Source organism: Rhopilema esculentum, chromosome 21, assembly GCF_057945365.1.
Source record: "Rhopilema esculentum isolate cy_ngs chromosome 21, ASM5794536v1, whole genome shotgun sequence".
Lineage (NCBI taxonomy): Eukaryota > Metazoa > Cnidaria > Scyphozoa > Rhizostomeae > Rhizostomatidae > Rhopilema > Rhopilema esculentum.
The window spans coordinates 10,461,016-10,472,133 of NC_142835.1; positions in this window are offsets into that span (position 1 = coordinate 10,461,016).

Below are 11,118 nucleotides of genomic sequence, written 5' to 3' on the forward strand. Positions count from 1 at the left end.
TTACCTGCAGCCACTGATCGCCATCGCGCCATCACGGTCTCACCAGGTTCGGAGACTTTTTGAGACAAAGCCGTTTGCTTATATAAAAATTAGTCCGTATCTGTAATCGATAATCGATAATATTTTGTGATTAGTTCCAAAATCTGAGTCATAAATCCAGATGTGTGTACGATTCTGGAGCTTTCGTTGTCTATCACATTGATTCCACTGCTGCGAAAACGCCTTTGAAAGGCCATTTGCAGACAGATCACTCGGAAAAAGTAAAGTCTGTTGTTGTCAGTTCTCTCTGTGTTCAGAAGAATAACATTCAATAGAGACTGCTCCCTTTGAAGATTCTGATGATACTTTGAATAGCATGGATGAAAACTGGTCACTACATAGGGATATCTGCATTCTGAATAGAAGTATCACACTATCTGAAGTTTGGGTATCAAAGTGATCATCTTCATCGTCATGCTGTGAAGCGTGCATATCAATGCACGATTTTTTGACTTAATGCACATTTTCTTTTTAACATCTTCAATTGATTGGACAGTGGGCTAAATACAAATACAAATAGAATTCTTTTCTTCCTCTTAAGAAAGGGAACGGGGCTTTCTTAGAGAAGGAAGCCTTTAAGCCCCGTTAAAACGCTCTCAACATTAAAACGCTGAGTGGTGTTCAGCGATGTTGAGTGGAGTTTGAACAGATTGAAAAATGTCCAGTGGGTCGACTCAATATTTCTACTGTCAAAGGAGATGTTGATAACGTTTTGATATCCCATACAACAATGTTCATTCGGCGCAAGCGCACTAGACTTAGATATTGCGCGCGAAATAAAGAAATTGGCTTCAACGCGTCAAGAACTCAGATCAGACCAAGCGGCTGAATTTTATAAATCGTAATGGCAAACCACGACGAACGCTTGGAAACAGTTGGCAGTGAAAGCAAATCGGATAAGATAGCAATTCAAAGCAAGTTGCAAGACGAAAAATCCTGACCTTAGGAAATCATCAGGCAGCTACTTTTTAAGGGAAAAAGTATCCGAAGTTCATCTTCCAAAACACCCTACCTAAACAGCGGATTGCCTTGTCTTGGGTATCTTAGAGTCCGAAGTTCATCGCTCAATGAATGTTGGGTCGAATTGTTGAGACGGTTAAACACCTCCATTCAACATCACTAAACATCACTGTACAAATTTTGTGCGATGCTCTGTGCAATTTTGAGAGCGTTTAAACGCGGCTTTAAAGAGAAGAAACGCTAAATACAGAATTTACTGTACCCGCAGATGCGAGCTTGCCCAACTACTGATGGGCTCAATTTTCCGGGCTATTGTGACCACGTTCTTTATTTGTTTCAATCACATTTCATTTAGGCCAAGTTAATTTTTGGGCCTTGTTTACATATTTTGTAAGGCTACCCAGCGGTCTCATGATTATTCCGATTATGACGTGCAGTTTTGCAACTTTGCATTTCTATGGGGGTTGTTTTAATATTTCACAGGCTTAGTACTCTGTTCTTAATTTTGAATTTCACGTTAAACTTGGCAACAATCTGTTTCTGCTAGCCCTCGCCTATTCATGGTCGTCTTTGCCACATTTTCAAGGGCTTCTTCCAGAAGTTCTTATATTTACACAGAATTCTAATGTTTAAGGATTCTAACCGTGTACTCTCCAGCATTGGTCGACTCGTGGGACTCCATGTATCCAGCATTGATCGACTCGTGGGACTCCATGTATCCAGCATTGATCGACTCGTGGGACTCCATGTATCCAGCATTGATCGACTCGTGGGACTCCATTTATTGGAGCTCGTTTGAGTATTATTCGAGCCTACCCTTTTGAATCACATTTCATTTAGGCTTAGTCCAAACTTTAAGAATGTCAGGTTTCTCGCGATGTCTGTTATATTCCTGACCTGAACAATAAATAGTACCAACAGAACGACTCTAAGCAATTTGATTTCCATAAGTACCACTCGTCTTGAAACGATCGATTCTTGTATAAATCAAGTGACGACAGTGTAGGCCTTTCCTTCCCGAAGCTTCCAGCTGCAAAAAAATTTTCAGCAGCAAAGTCATAATAATGTCTTCGTTACAGTTAGTTTGATCCATGATATCAAAATAGTTATTTTTCTCAAAGAAAGCCTGACTATGGCCTGAGCGAACATTCTTTGTAACCACGGCGCAGAAAATAAACAAATTTTATCGAAACATAGGGCTCCAAAGGTTTAGTTCCTGCTTTCATGAATGAGCAGGACCTGAGGCCCTGCCACTTCGAAAGGACAGGAGTGCCATTATTTTCTTCTATTGTGAGGCAGGACCAAACACAGGGCTGCGAGGCGTTTGCCCATTGTTGGGCCGCACCAAACATAGGGCTTTGACTGCCTACGAGTATTGGGCAGGACTGGGCACACGGCTAAATTTTCGACGATATCAACTTATGAACGGGATAGTCAAAATTCCATTCCAGTCACCCTGTGTCTCAAAATTGAAAAGGGGCACAGCCACGAAATATAAGTGTAGAATAAGACAAGCAATACCTTTGAATCAGGCATATAATGACTTCACAGAGTGAATAAATTTTTCTTATTTTAAAAATTGTCATCTTTGGAAATTTGTGGTCCTGCCTACAGGACAAGCAGGACCATTGGCTTCGCCACTGCAAGTACCAACTCACACTTTAACTTGTCATTATGATTGTAAGAGTACAAATTGAGAAACGACGTGTACCTAGTAAGAACAACCTAGGTTTGGACGTAATTTGAATACAAAAACGCATTCTATTTAAGACTGTTCAGATGGCTCTGTTGATTTTTCAAATTTAGTTGCATCTTCGCGTTAATCTTCGGAAAATGATGCATACTCTTAGCATTTTCGGAAGAATTAGTGCTAGTCCAGAAGTGATAATCTTAGACCAGCTGATAACCACCTGCGCTCTTCTCTTGCAAGTATAAGTAGCTGATCAGATCAACAGAACTGTTGCACAGCTTTCTTCATTTTATGTTGACGACATCATTGGAAACAGAACTGCAGCATCATCTCTGTTTCAATTTGGGCGAAGCATCATTCAAAAGCAACTTGGCTCTTCAACAAAAGTCAATATGCTTTTTGCAGCTATAAGAAGTGATTCAGAAACTGAGCAGGTTATTTGGATTACTGTGGCACTTGTTTCCACAATGCTAAATGCTTTTGTTGTCCTTGGACTACTCAAGAAGATATCACCAGTGCGCTTTTATGACGCATGTATTCTAAATTTTTCATTGGCTTACCTCATACCTGGCAACGTGATGTTCATTTCGATGGCATTAACGAAAAAGTGCAGCGACAACTCAGCCAGTTTCCTGGTCCTGCATGCCTCATTTTGGATGCTCACATGCAACAAACTTGTCACCCTTATCTTGATCAACTTGAACCAAATTTACTCGCTACGCAGAATTTTCCAACTAACTCGCTATACATTGCAAAGTAAGAAGAAACGAAAATACGCACTCTGTTTGGCTTTTATCTGGCTATTATCAGCCATTATTTCCGTCTCATTTTTTTTCGCAAAATCGAGATTAGTCTTCATCGTTTCGATATTCGTGTTCGGCATTACGATATCCATATTGCGCATTGTGGTCTTGAGATTGCTAAAAAGAACTGGACAGCATGTATCACAAGTAACGAGAAAGCTTATTTTGAACAAGATGGGTAGTTCGATCAAGTTTGTACTGCTGTGCAGTCTGATCGAACTCTGCACGTGGCTTCCCACAGTCATAGTTGGCTTTGTTGTAAGGTCTAGTGAAACCGAAACTCAAAGAAGCACCTTACGGTGGTGTCTGCGACTACTGTTTTTAACACCAATCGTTTATCCATTTTTAAACTTTATCAGCGATACTGAAACAAGACAATTTTTTCTCAGAAAGTTACGACGTAATCAGCAAGTTGAAGCTATCCTCACTGAGTGATTCTCGTTATTCAAATCACAATTTACGCTCAAATTAGTCTCTGAGTGGTGAAAGATGGACGGTTAAGACGATATCTTCAAATTCCTGGCAAAAATTGATCTGTAAAAGTGCCAGCAATCTTTGAATCTTCATTGATTGTTGATAAAGGTTTTATGATAAAGATTCTTTAAAAGAAGTGGTTCATTGATGGGCACAGCTTTTTTCCAGCTACAATCAAATTTATTCTTAAACATATCTCGGGCTTCTAATGGCATGGCAATGTTGGAAAGTTTAGAGATGAAATACCGCTTATTGATTCAAGCATCAATCAATCAAGCATCATATGAGAGTCAAGCATCAAGGAAGCTTATAGAAAGATTAACAAATGAGACAGATTTGGACTGCCGTTGTTTTTAAGATAAGATTGGAGCACATTTGTTGTGTTTTCTTGTTGCAATTGTGTCAAGATTAGATTCGAAACCAACAGTTGGCTCTAAGATGTCAAGGTAATTGTAAAGTCCACTTTTTCAGGCTTTTCTGAGTGGCAAGAGTATCGACATACTACTTTGCAACTTGGACAAAGTTTTGTTTATTTATGAAAGAAGATGGTAAAGAAGGTGAAGCAACAAAGATCCTTGAGAAGTAAAGATGTCTTTGAGACGATTTATTTGTTCTCGTTGGACAGCCTTTGTCCTTGTTTGATTGACAATGTAGAAATTTTAAGGATGTAAAATAAGCATTCAAGTAATAGTCTTGTTAGAACAAAATGAGTACAACTACATACTGCGTATTAAAAAATCATTTTAAAGATGAACAAGTTATAAATATTGACCATAGTCTTTGAAATAAAGAAAACCCGTTTAAGATTCATTATGAAAGACTTTCTAACGCATAAATATTCGGTGCCTGTCTTGTAGATATCATTCGATTGTTCCATTCAGGGGCTGCATGAAATATAAACAGCTATTAACCCCAATTAGTGTAATCGACTTTATTTAAAAAAAAAAATAAGGCATATTACACATTACCAGTTGTGTAATATAGCAAACACATGTAAAACGACACTGTTTTACAGATTCCCTGGCTGTACCTTGTGAGCAAAACGAACAAATAAATACAAATTGAAAGTACGAAATTCATGAATCACAAGAACGGTGGTTTGGTTATAGCAACAATTTGGTGATATAAGAGCAACAGTTCGAAGATCTTACAACAATGTGGCGATTCAACCATGTCAGCAGCGATGATAACAAAGATAAAACTATGATTTCAACTTTAAGAAAACGACCCAGGAGACGACTGACTAAACATAAAACAACATTGCAATAGAGTTCGTTGATGATGTCACAAAAATCTTTTTAGGATTTTTCAATTTTGACCAAAAAAAACAAATTTAGTTAAATTTGTTACAGCCTGGCTGAGGTATTGCGCCAAGGTTCTTCTCCCATCATATCACCGAAACTTAGTCTTGGCTCGTAACTTTTCGTAGCTAGGAACCATACCAGAATAACAGTAATCCGATAGCTTAAAGCAAAATTGCAATTTTCCGCGTGTTCCGCGTTTTCCGCGTTTTCGACCTGGCCATTTGAGGGGTATTTTATGCCGTGCTTTCAGATTGAATTGTCAAAATTTAGAAATTTTAAAATTAGGCACTGACAACAAGTGATAGAAACGCAAGGCCTGAAAATTTGACCGACCAAATATTCAGCCGGCCCCGTGAAAACGCAGCCCAAGTTGGAATAATTTAGTCTTACTATTTTGACGATAAAGATAACAGCAAAGAAGGAGTATCTTTTGTGTGCTATCTATTTGGGGCTTAGACACGTTGGCCTAGCCCAATTACAAAGGCACCGTCTTAAGAAGAACCCTAATGCTACACAGGCAATGGTATGATAACGGATTACAGACAAAAATAGTGCATAAACAAAATAGAAAATTACAATCAATATGAAATGCAATATACTGACATGCAATATGAAAATTTAATGTTTAACAAAAACTTGAAGTGGAATTCCTTTTGTTTACCTTTTTTAGAGGATGAATATCTACTGCCGTGAAAATTCATCCTCGATCCCATGCCTTGTATTAAAAAAACCATATTTGTATTCGATTTTAAATTGAAATATCAATTAATTGAGTTTTTCTACATAGATTTGGTCAAAAGGGATGTTGTAAAAGATAAAGGTATATCATAAAAAACTGGAGTGTTTCTGCTGATCCAAGAGGCGGATCCAGAGTGAGTTCCTTGGTGCACAGAGCTCAGTCAGCTTTCCGACATATAGCTAAATATAGTCTTGCCTGAAACAAGTAATTTTTGACCAAGAAAGTGAAACCTAAAAATTCCGAGTTTCATCATTCAAAATGTTAAAATTGCCAGTTTGATGTAATTCGTTCGCCCTTTTCGTTCCTTCTTCTCTGTCGTGATTTTGAAACGATTTTCCAGACGCTATGAAGGACAACAGCAGTCAATCCTAGAACTCGGAAATTAACGTTTTGTGCCTCGGAAGAGAATGAATTGAAACAATGGAATTTTTGTTTGAAACACGGATGGAACTCAGTCAAAACAATATCTGGAACTCGGGAATGATACCATATTTGTAAGAGAGCTGTACAATGACCAGTGGTTATTTGGCTACCTATTGTTTCTGTTCTATTGTTCTTATTGTTAAACAATAAACATTCGAAATGGCAACTGCAGATGTGTTATAGGCCCTTATACTCACGACCCTAGCAGCATTCTAGCAGATTCTTAAGCGTTTGAGATAAAACAAGGAGATATCGTTAATTTTCAGGAGCATTAACTACCTTCGTTTTCATAGGCGTGCGGGGTGAGTTAAGGTACGGGGGGGGGGGGGGGGGCTGAAATATTTTTGCCTGAAAAATAATTACGCCCAAATACGAAGTATACTCATGTGAGCTTCTAATATCAGTCAAAAATGATTAAAATGCAACGTCATTAAAGTGATGTTAAATAATAAGCCTTTTCAGAACAAGCATTTAAGCATTTCACAAATTTTTATTAAAAAAAAGCGAATCTCTTCCACGACATCAAATAAACATATCTACTATTTAATCGATATCTTTTTGTTAACGTGATTTGCATCATTTTCAGCAATTCACACACTTTTTTGCTTACCTGCCTATTCTTGTAATTATTGAACAGTTTGAGGTCAGAAACTCATAATCTATTTGATAGAAGGAGCTTCATGACGATTTCTGTCGAATGCTTAGCATTCACGCTTGCATTCCCGGCTAATAGCATATCACGGCCAATAGCGTAACGCAGTTTAGGGCACATTGATTCAGCGTTTTTCAGCCTTTTTCTATACGGCACATTATTTGCAGATAATTTTTTTTCAATTTTTTAGACCAATTAAGTGAAATTGGAGAATTTTCCACGGCACACTAGGCAAAACCTCAAGGCATGCTAGTGTGTGATAACACAGTGGTTGATGACATTGCCTTAGTTTGATAACCAAGGGCTCCCAACAAAAGGGGGCCCAAGGTGCTTTTACATCCATATCTTTAAAGCTTTGAAAGTTATTCAACTTTTGAAAGTCTCTAAAACTCAGTTCCACCTAGCTAGCGAGAAGATATTCTCATTTTTATTCTTTTCTATTATGTTTGACTTGCTCACATCATTGAATGTGATCTTCTTGCTGTCCGCGAATAGATGTCCCGTAGCAGTTCTTTGCTTGGGGCACTAGATGCCTCTGTTACGCCAAAGCACATAAAATTGGTGGGTCTCGATCACTAAATCGAGCATAGATTTTTTTCAAAACTTTATCCATTACATTGTAGAATCAATTGAGCAGATTTTTGTTTTCTAGATGGGTTTTGGGGTCTTTATCCCTTGCAAATAAAATAAATGTCCTGTCCACTGCCTTCACTGACTCCTACTGGCAAGCCAAGTGCGTTGCGCTTTGTCCAAATTACATATATGACAGTTCATGTTCAACTTTTCTCTTGAAATGTCATGCCTTTTGGCGTTGGCCTCAATGAAATTGTAGAGACCTTGAACAACACCAAGTCCATTTCTAATCGACTCACTTTCTGCAAGATTAAACTAATGTCTAAGGCCGTAGACATAAATGCTCAGCAGAGAACAGTCCTCCATTCGCTTTGACAAGCCCTTGGCTTTGCCGCTCATTTTAGACTGTCAAAGCATTTGACAACAGGTTTCTACATACGCTCTAAAGCCAAATTTGTACAATTGCTGAAGACTGAGTTTTGTAAAATTTAGCAAAAATTTCCCTTCGGACACAATTCAATAAAAAACTGACACAAACTGAAATTTGTTGGTGCTGACGAAAGGCCGATGTTTCAACAATTATGAGAGCATAATAGCCGCTTTCTTTTACTTCTTCTAAAAAATTTCAAGCACTGTTTGGGCTGCTGCTGTTCTTTTTGCTTTTTTGCGTTTTTCCACCCAACAGATTTTTACCTTCTTCCTTCACTTCCGAAAGCGCTCACGATTACGATGACTTGATTTTTTCATCTCAGAGACTTTTAAACATGTTCAAAATGTAGTTATTCTTATTCTTCTTGTTTTTGGAAAAGGCTGCTGCCCGAATTTTGCCCGAAAAATTCAGCTGCCCGAATCTGAAGCCCCCCAGCCCCCCCGTCCCGTATGCCTATGTTGGTTTCAAATTGCAGTCTTAAATGACACGGGAGACCTATTCAAAACAAACAAAAAGGTATTGAGAAAGGGAGGGGGCTGCAAAATGTTCACAGAGGCACAGTAGTAATGTTGTTTTAGGTACAATTATCAATGCATTATCTGAAAGAACCTAGCCTTGCCTTGGCCTGGAACTCAGTCAGGTTTTTTGCTGGATCCGTCCCTGGGCCATCCGTTGTGTAAGGCCTTTCATGCATAAATTGTTTGTGAAGTGACTAGTACGTCTGGATCCACTGACAACTTTAACTTTTTTTATTATTAGCAAGTTATCTATGACTTTGAAAAATGACACATTTAACTTTTACACTATATGTTCGCATATTTCCATACCATCTTCGAGAAAACACTATATATCAATTTGTATTTAACTTAAAAAGATTATCTGCCATCATATTAGATTGTTCATCATCTCCTTGCGTTATTGTTGCTAATTACGTTAATGCCTTTCCTAAATTTAATTGATCTTCGGAAAGTCAAAGTCTCCGCTTCCCACGCGTTTCAACGTAACGTTATTTGTGCATTTGATGTGGCTCGGGTGCAAGTGTTCAGGTGTTGCCAAAGCGAGAAATTTATCAATACAAGTAAAATAAAGAAGAGGTACAGCAAGGGAAGATTTAAAAGGGGTCATGAAAGAAGCTTTTGAAGCGCGTTTTTTCAAAAGCACTTATTGCCTAATTGAAGCTATAAAACGACCCAGATGTTTTCATTGTCATGAAAAGTGTAGACCATCGTTGTTGAATAATGGAGCATTTCTGCTCAAGTATGATATAGGAGAACGGATATAATCTACCCGTAACGGTTCAGTTTTAGTTGACAAACCAAACTGTCTCTTACCAACCCCTTTGTTTCAAGCGTCCATGTTCAACAAGCCACTCTTTCAAAGCATAAATATGAAATAAGCTCTTTCTCTGCACTCCGCTACGCCATGTTATATTGTTTTGAATTATGAGCAAGATTGGCGAAATCATCCTTATAAAAAAATAAAAAGAACTGAACTGAAGATTTCCTTTTTAATTATCCTAGTTCCACTTGAATCTGAGAAAACAGCTCGAGAAATTTATCAAATCTAAACCACAGAGTAGAGAAAACAACCGACAATTTGATTGGCCAAAGACGAAACAGCACATTGAAGTCTGCAGAGATCAACCCCAACTGCGGAGGCATAACGGGCCAGTTTGTATGGATAAAATCATTTCACTTTCCAGCCTGTGAACTGAGAGGTGAATTCCCACCCTCCTATAGAATCCTCTGTATTGTCGTCTTGTGTTAATATGGCAAACAAGCCATCCTGGTTAGGTGACGCGTAAGAGATGGGCTGTAGAAGAGGGTGGGCTCAGGGGGGCCCCTTTCTACTTTTCGAAGGGGGGCTGCGCCCCCTCCTCTTTTTTCAGGGTAGTTCTAAAATATCTTTGCTAATTTCTGCCAGGATCAAGTCTTTGAGTTGTTACTTTTTTACATTTGCATTCATGTGTGACCTCAATAGCCCTCTTCTAAATTTTACTACGTCAAATTCTTTATTTTTAAAATTTTTCTATTCAAGTAACAGGTAGACATTGGAAGATGATTCAACTCTAAAAAAGTGGAAAGAAATTGATTTTGAGGACCCAGGGGCGTCATGACCAGAGGTGTGGGGATCTCACACCCCCAGTAGTATCCTAAAAGGAAATCTCAGGCAAAATCCGTTCGGTGGAAGAAACGCTTTTGGTATTTCAGAGACTTTCGTGCCTTAAAATCAATAAAATATCAAGCAAAGGTAGTTACTCCGTTGGTTTGGATGAAGGTAAACAAACTAAGCGTCAATGATTTAAAGATTTCTTGTTGGCACTATATCTAAAAATCCAGGCCTTCTTTAGGTAAAATTGTGCCTTGTGTCCATTTTCCCTAAAGTTTCTCAGTAGAAGCATCAACTACAATTCACAATGAGCTCCAGATTTTTATCAGTCATTTTTTATCTGCTGCTCAAATTGTTTGCAAAAATAAAGACTTTTCAATAGGATCAAGAGAATTGCTTTAAAAAAGGCTTAAAAGAGTGAATTTCCAGGGAACTAGAAGCATCAATATTCGAAAATGTCTTTCTCCCTCGGCGGCAACCATGGTGCCGCCTCGGGTAGCATCTACTTGATAAAACTATTACAAAAGTCTGTTATTATCATATAATTGGAAGTTACGAATTATATGCCACAGAGTAAGATTGGCAAAATGTATTGCAGAGATTTCCGTCAGCAACTAAAGAAATTCAAGTAATTATTTTCTAATCAGGTAAATTCGTAGTCCACACCTCCTCCCCTCAACAAGGCTTGCCACGCCACGCCACGGCCCTGTTGAGGAGGCATGCAAACAAAAAGAATTGAAACATTCATTTTATATACATTTTAGAGAAAGCGCTAGGCCCTCCCTCTACATTTTTTGGCTCTACACTGCGTAAGAGGTGGAATCTCACTTGGGTGGGATAGATTTTTCCCATATAAATGCTGGAAGGTGGGAAGAAGCTGGAAGATGGGATGAAATGTTCATATCAACACCATCAGGTGGGA